We start from the raw sequence: 7753 nt of genomic DNA on the forward strand, positions 1-7753 counted from the left end.
ACAAATGAAGATGAAAATACAACGTCCCCAAACTTAAGGGATGTAGCAAAAGCAGTCCTAAGAGGGAAGTTCATAATACAAATGTCTATATTAAGAAAACAAAATATTTCAGGGGTGCCTGGCTGGCTCAGTTGGTTAAGTGTCCAACTTCGGCTCAGTTCATGATCTCGCAGTTCATGAGTTTGAGACCCGCGTCGGGCTCTGTGCTGACAGCTCAAGCCTGGAGCCTGCTTCGGGATCTGTCTCTCTCTCTCTCTCTCTCTCTCTGCACCTCCCCTGCTCACGCTTTGTCCCTCTCTGTCTCTCAAAAATGAATAAAAGTGTTTAAAAAAAAGAGAAAACAAAATATTTCAAATAAACAACTTAACTTTACACCTAAACATACCAGAAAAAGAAGAACTAAGCCCAGAGTTAGTAGAGGGGAGTAAATAACAAAGATCAGAGTAGAAAGACTAAAAAGGTAATAGAAAAGGTCAATGAAAATAACTGGTTTTTTCAAAGGTAAACAAACAGACAAACCTTTAGCTAGACCCATCAAGGGAAAGAGAGAGTACATTTAAATAAAATCAGGATGAAAAGTAAATGATACAACTGATACCACAAAAATACAAAGGATCACAAGAGACTATTTGCACTGCAGTAATGTCATATTTTCCTCAGCTCATGTTAAGGGGTAATTGTATACATACATACATAATTGTAGGAACAATTATATACCAAAAAATTGGACAACCTAGAAGAAATGAATATATTCCTAGAAAAAGATAACCTACCAAGATTGAATCATGAAGAAATAGAAAATGTAAGAAGACCAGTTACTAGTAAGGAGCTTGAATCAGTAATCAAAAATCTCCCAACAAACAAAAGTCCAGGACCAGATGGCTTCACTAGCAAATCCTACCAAACACCTAAAGAACTAGTACGAATCCATCTCAATTCTTCCAAAAAATAGAAAAGGAAGGAATGCTTCCAAACTCCTTTCATGAGGCCAGCATTTCTCTGTTACCAAAATCAGAGAAGAACACTACAAGAAAAGAAAATTACAGGCCAAATTATGTTCTTGATGAACATAGATGCAAAAATCCTCAACAAAATATTAGCTCATCAAATTCAACAATACATTAAAGGGTCAAACACTACGATCGAGTGGGATTTATTCAAGGGATGCCAAGATGGTTCAATGTACACAAACATAAGGTTGTTCAGAAGATGACGTACAAGAATATTCATAGAATCACTGATTGTAATATTAATGGGAGAAAGATTGATAGTATTTAGCTGTGGAATAATATGTGACAGCAAAAATGAATGAACCAGAGTAATTCATATCAACATAGATAACTGTTAAGCAAATATGAGCAAGTACAGTATAATGTTATTAAACATTGAATATGTCCTTAAAGTATAAAGAAATGGACATTATAACCCCCAAATTCAGAGGAACAGTTGCCTGTGTGTGCAAAGAATGGGATAGAAGGAAGATCTGCTTAGGGAAATGTACATAGGACACTGCAACTATATTTGTTAAGTCATTTCTTAAACAACTGTGGGAAATAAATATTGCATCATTTTTGTCCACAAAGTTTTGTGTCTGAATTTTTTCACAATAACAATCTTAAGTGCTCTTCTTAAAACATGAGATTATATCAAGCCCCTGTTCAAAACACTTAATTAAAATCCAGACTGCTTCCCAGTGACTCCTGGGCCCTATAAACCTGCCTCATTCATTTTTTTTTCAAAATTTTCTCCTCCTAACATGCTTTTTGCTCACTTTGCTCTGGCTACATTGGCCTTTTATATTACAAAATTTGCCAATCTTCTTCTGATCTCCAGGCTTTTAACTTGTGTTACCACTGTCCACAGTACTACTTTCACCAGAGTATTATAATATTACTTTGTGTTACTTTATTGTCTGACTATTTGAGGACAGTGGTGGGCATGGGAAGAAAGGAAAGGACCACTCCTTAGAAGGTCCCTCGCTTCCCTGGTAAATTAGGCTTCCTGTATGTTAAAGTCTCGATCTTCCTTGCTATCAAGAAGAACTAAGTGTCCTATGAATGATTTACTGAAAGACAGCAGGCCCTTGGGTGGTGGTGTCCCTGGGTAAGAACAACAGTGGTTGAAATTGTTTTAAGCCCAACTTTTTCTAGGCAGAGAATCTCTTGGGCAGTGAGAGTTCAGGGGAACAGGATGGCTAGGAGTGATCACTGAAAAGAATGAGCATTAAGGGCCAGGGTAGAGATCAGCCAGGGTTGAACAGGATACAAAAGGAAATCTGTCCTCCAGAGAAGAACGCCTTAGAACGAAACCGAGGCAAGTAAGAATTTACTGCAGTGCAAATAGCATCTTTGGAAAGATGGCCAAGGACCAGTTTTCTACAACAGGGGTGTGTGACAGCAAGGAGCAAAGGCAGGTAAAGCAGCCGTGAGCTGACAAACTCCAACACTCCTCATTGCCTGAGGTTGGAATCTTACTGAGCATCTAATTTGAGTCACTTGGATGATTGTCTGGGAGATACTAGCTCCCGGCATTAGGTGCTGACTTTTCTCCTGGAAAGGAATGTGGTGTTCAAGCTGGTTCTAATCAAATGTAGACAAATAAAAGTTAGGGCAATCCTTGCAGCCCGTGTGAGGAGCAAAAGTAAATAACGAATTGGTTGAAACACCTACAGTCCAACAAGCCCAGAGATCCTGCTCTTGTTAGCATATACTGTAGCAATATTCCTCTTCGCCTTTGTTACCATTTACATGTCAGACTCCTAAATTTGCACTGAGCAAAGAGAGCATTTCCTAAATAAGGGAGTCGTCTTTAATCATAGTTATGAGTTTGTGCTTTAATCAGCTTGGAGGTCACACAGAATCTTGATTTCCTTCAGTGAGAACATAAATACCTACTATGTTCATACTGTCAGTTGTCAACAAATGATTAGCTTCTCCTGCTGGTAAACACTGCCTTTGTACAGGACTGTTATTATCTTCTCAAAAGTCAAAGAGTCAGGAGTGAACCAATAAAATGTTAAATACATTGTTATCCAGTTTGGTAAACTTGATAATCCTTAATAAAAGATAAATATTTGGTGTTCTATTTCTCTGTTAATAGGCATTATTAAATTTAGATTAAAATGCATGTCTAAGACTTTTGAAACAATTTGCATTTGAATTGAAATGTGCACACTCTTAACAGCTGGAACAATGGACAAAAGTCAGTTTCCTCTAGAGGAAAAAAATGGAAACTTGCTTACCAAGATGATATCAGCATGACCAGATGATAAAGGTCTAGCTCCTGATTATAAGCACTATTTTAGAAGTCTCACTTCTGCACATTCCCTGTAGCATTATCAGTATTCAAGCTATTTCATCAAGTATACATGTGTGACTATGGGAAGGCAAAAGTAATTTGATATCCTGCTGTTTCACATTCGGGTTTGATATGAATGGGGATATGGAAATTGTATGGCAGTAAAGACAATTTGCTGATTCTATCCTACCTGTTTGGGTCAGTATGAGACTTGATATTAACACTTTCAACTTACTATAAGATACTTAACACATTCATTAGACAATATGACATAAAAGATACAAATCTTGGATTATAAGCAACAGTAGAGATGACAGTTTGACTCCATAGTTCACTCTTTTTAAAGGATCATGTGACTCCACCTTAGTCTCTCCACATACACCATCTACCTTTTTCTGCCACCTCCATCAGTCCCCACCTACTTGACCTACAGGCTTGGACACTTATGTAGCCCCCCAGCCCTAAAGATAAAAAGGAGAAGCCTCAGTGTCTTTGGATTTCACTGTAAACCATTTGTTTTAAAATAACAAAGAATGCTATGTTCTTTATCAGTTGCATAATAATGTTACCATAGCAGCAATAAATAAATAAGGTAGAAGTTAATTTGTAACATATCATCAACATCTTGATGTAGGGACTGTGGCAGTTGCCACATGATTTATACATACAGTGCAGGAAAAACGTGCAGCATTTCTAACTTGCAGCTCCTCTTCTTCACCCAAGAAAAATTATGCCCTGAGCTGCCATTTGTAATTCAAGTTGACACCAGTCAAATCGGAAACACACGAATTTTGCATCACCATTTCTAAGCAATAGGTGAATATTTGGTTTCCACCTTACTCAAATGAATTGTCTAATTCTTTGTCCCTTCCTATTGATATTCCCATCTCCGAGTTTTATGTTTGCATCTGCTAAAGAAGCAAAGAAAGGAGAGCACTAAAATCGCATCTCCCAACCCCAGAATAGGATATACTCTGCCATGTTTTCACTTCTGTCTTCTTTGTCACCATTTAGCTTTGTCATTATTATTATTTTTTAAACTGTGTGGTGGCTCCCCCTGGAAGTAAATATCAACCTCTTAATTTTGCCACCATGCCTTCCAGGGAAGGCTGGTACATTTAAAGTAGGATATGGGACCAAGACAGAGAGAAGTATCAAATTTTAGCTGAGGGTCCAGAGAATCCACCAGTACTTACTCAGCACCTGCTCAATAAATTGCCTCACTCAATAATGAGCACTGTGTAAGATCGAGTTATTTTGTAGGTGAATTAGGAATGCTCTATGCTTATGTCTGTGGATGCCTAAAATCTGGAATTGATCTTTGGCCAAAGTAAGGATGAGACATCTTAGTCCTTTGAGATTTGATGTTAAAAGTTCAAACTTCCCTGGAGGCGCCTGCTGCAAGGTTGTCTATGCAGTTTAGAAATGTTTCTATTGATGTTTTACACCTGTTTTAACTGGTTACACAGTGCAGAGCCCTGCTGTAAACTTTTACTTGGGTTCCCTTAAAATCAAGATACTTTGTGCATATCTTGGTGGTTCATAATCTGAAAACAAAGCACACTCTGTGTGACTTAGAAAGAATCCTGGGGCCTGGAACTCTTTGGTGATTGCCTGGAGTGTCTTTCTTCTATTGTACTATATCCTTTATTTTTAACAAAGCTTGTGTGAATACACCTTGAGGAGTCTTGTGCATCTTTCAGTTATCTGACCCTGTGTAATCAATGTAAGCACACACTCTGTATGTTTCTTTTAAGGAAAGAAAAAAATAATAATAGGCACAGAATTCCTTTTCCAATCACTGTTGTTTGAAATAGTCATTTGAGTATGAACACTGACATGAAAAGATTTTATTCACTAAAAAAGAGGTGATTTTTTTGGAGAATAGATTTACTTCTCACTTTGCTGTTTCACTATTTGCAATGTGACAATTGTATCATTTCAAATTAAACCCACAAACACATATATGAATAACAGCATACATATTAAATAGATACATATTAAAATAGTATATATATTAGATATTTAAAGATATTAAATTTTATTTATTTATTTTTTTAATGTTTATTTATTTTTGAGACAGGGAGAGACAGAGCATGAACAGGGGAGGGTCAGAGAGAGGGAGACACAGAATCTGAAACAGGCTCCAGGCTCTGAGCTGTCAGCACAGAGCCCGATGCGGGGCTTGACCTCACGGAGCGTGAGATCATGACCTGAGCCGAAGTCGGACGCTTAAGTGACCAAGCCACCCAGGCACCCCAACATATTAAATTTTAAAATAGTATATATGGTATATATAGGTATTAAAATAGCATATATATATTAGTGTGTGTATATATATATGTGTGTGTGTGTGTGTGTGTGTGTGTGTGTACACATACACACGGCAGATGTGGCATATTAGTTTCTGGGGTCAGAATCCTAGTTCGAATATTTTTAAAAAATGTTTGTATTTATTTTTAACAGAGAGAATATGAGCAAGGGAGGGACAGAGAAAGGGGTGGGGGGACAGAAGATCCAAACCAGGCTCTGCATTGACAGCAGGGAGCCTGATGCAGGGCATGAACTCACGAACTGTGAGATCATGACTTGAGGCAAAGTCAAATGCTCAACCAATGGAGCCACCTCGGTGCCCCTGGTCCCAATATTTTTCTGTTATAAAATCTTAGTCACTTCATGTTGTCTGCCTTAGCTTCCCCATCTGTAAATTAGGATAGTAGTAGTAGATTAAATCAGTCCATGAATGTCTCTTAAAAGTGGCCAGTGTCAGCTATTATTAGCATTATTGTTATTATTATTATACTATGTTTTATGTAAGGTATCAAATGGCGAAAGTATATTGAAAAGAAATTAGAACTGTTCTCATAAATTATAAATTTTGCACATCAGAAGTTTTAGAACCCCATAACTCTCACTTTTTAATATTTGTCTTCATTGTTAGGGTTATGATTAGAATAATAGTAGGACAAAAATAAGCATGTGAATATATTCTTTCGACTGTGAATCTCCTTGTTCCTTGATTACAGAGAATTCCATTTAAAAAAGAACACTGTGAAATCCAAAGTATTGTACAAAGATTGGTGTTACTATTAATTTGAGTCTAGTTATTGGTTTCAGTGTAGGATGATGCTCTTGTTAAGACCTAGTTCTCTTCTTTGGGACATCATTTGAGTAGGGCGAAGACGTGAATGGTACTGAAAATACTACAATGTGATAATCACTGAGACTGGACTGGTTCAACATCTGATGTTTCGATTTCTTGATAAATCAATCTCCGAGGTTCAGTTCATTCACAGTGTGAGGCTACTTACCTGTTCAAAGTACATCAGTTTTGTCTTCCGGTTTTTATATTGGCTTCCTGTCAGGGTTTGCATTGATTTTAAAGTTTTATTGTTGATGTTTAAAGCACTTAATGGCCTGATACCTTCTTATATTAATGATTTGCTTATCCCCATAGGACAAGAATAAATTTTGAGATCTTCTTCTGCTAGCTGGATGTCAGTCTTAAATGTCACCTTGAGATTCAGAGGGCAAAGGCCTTTTGTCTTTTGTTCATGTTCTTTTTGAGATAAGCCATTAGAAAGAAAATTTCATATCTTTTCTAAAGGTCAGTGGGGCAACATGGAAAAATATAATATTGAGACCTTTGACTTATCAAATTAATGTCTGTTTTCGAATTCTCAAATAAGATCTGTAACAGATCAAATTCCCCAGAAATGTGATCATAAAAATACTTAATCTATGAAATGTGGAAATTCTTAAAGTAATATTCTTATATGTTTTTAAAAGGTTGGGAAATAAGTGCTATATTTCCGAGTGAAAGAATATTTTACTTCTCATCTATGACAGTAAAAACTGTAATTTTATTTGCAAAGTTAATCTCTCAAAATGCAATTTTTTTCATTTTCTAAGATATTTATGATAAATTTCATGAATTGAAAAGTGCCTTAAAATATTTTGCAATCAATCACAAACAGCGTTTTTAGATTTAATGTTTAATTATGAAGACTGGGTTATGCTATGTGTTTGTGATAGATAGTTTTGACTAATATATGATTACTGCCATGAGCAATCTCTGTTTTGGGGAAGGAAATAACTCTTTCACTTGAGCATAACTGTTGAAACATAATGTAGAACATTAACTGTTTATGACTGCATATAGCCTATAAAAGGAATGTTCATTCATGATATAGGCAAACAGATTTTTATGTGCTAGTATAATCTATAAAAGAAATCTACTTAATCTGTGACCTACCTACATACTTATTTAGCTATTAGTTTGTTTTGTATATCATTCAGTACAAGGTCTTATCTGTCATTTGCCATATTGACATTTGACACTTGATAATTTAGTATATATCAAATCCTCTGTACATAAGATAAAGTACAAGGAAGTATTTTGAAAATGTTGAGTGCTAGATAAATGTGACATATCACCATTATTTTACTATTATTA

Source organism: Panthera pardus, unplaced genomic scaffold (genome assembly GCF_024362965.1).
Source record: "Panthera pardus isolate Hobbes unplaced genomic scaffold, ASM2436296v1 HiC_scaffold_6, whole genome shotgun sequence".
NCBI classification, from domain to species: domain Eukaryota; kingdom Metazoa; phylum Chordata; class Mammalia; order Carnivora; family Felidae; genus Panthera; species Panthera pardus.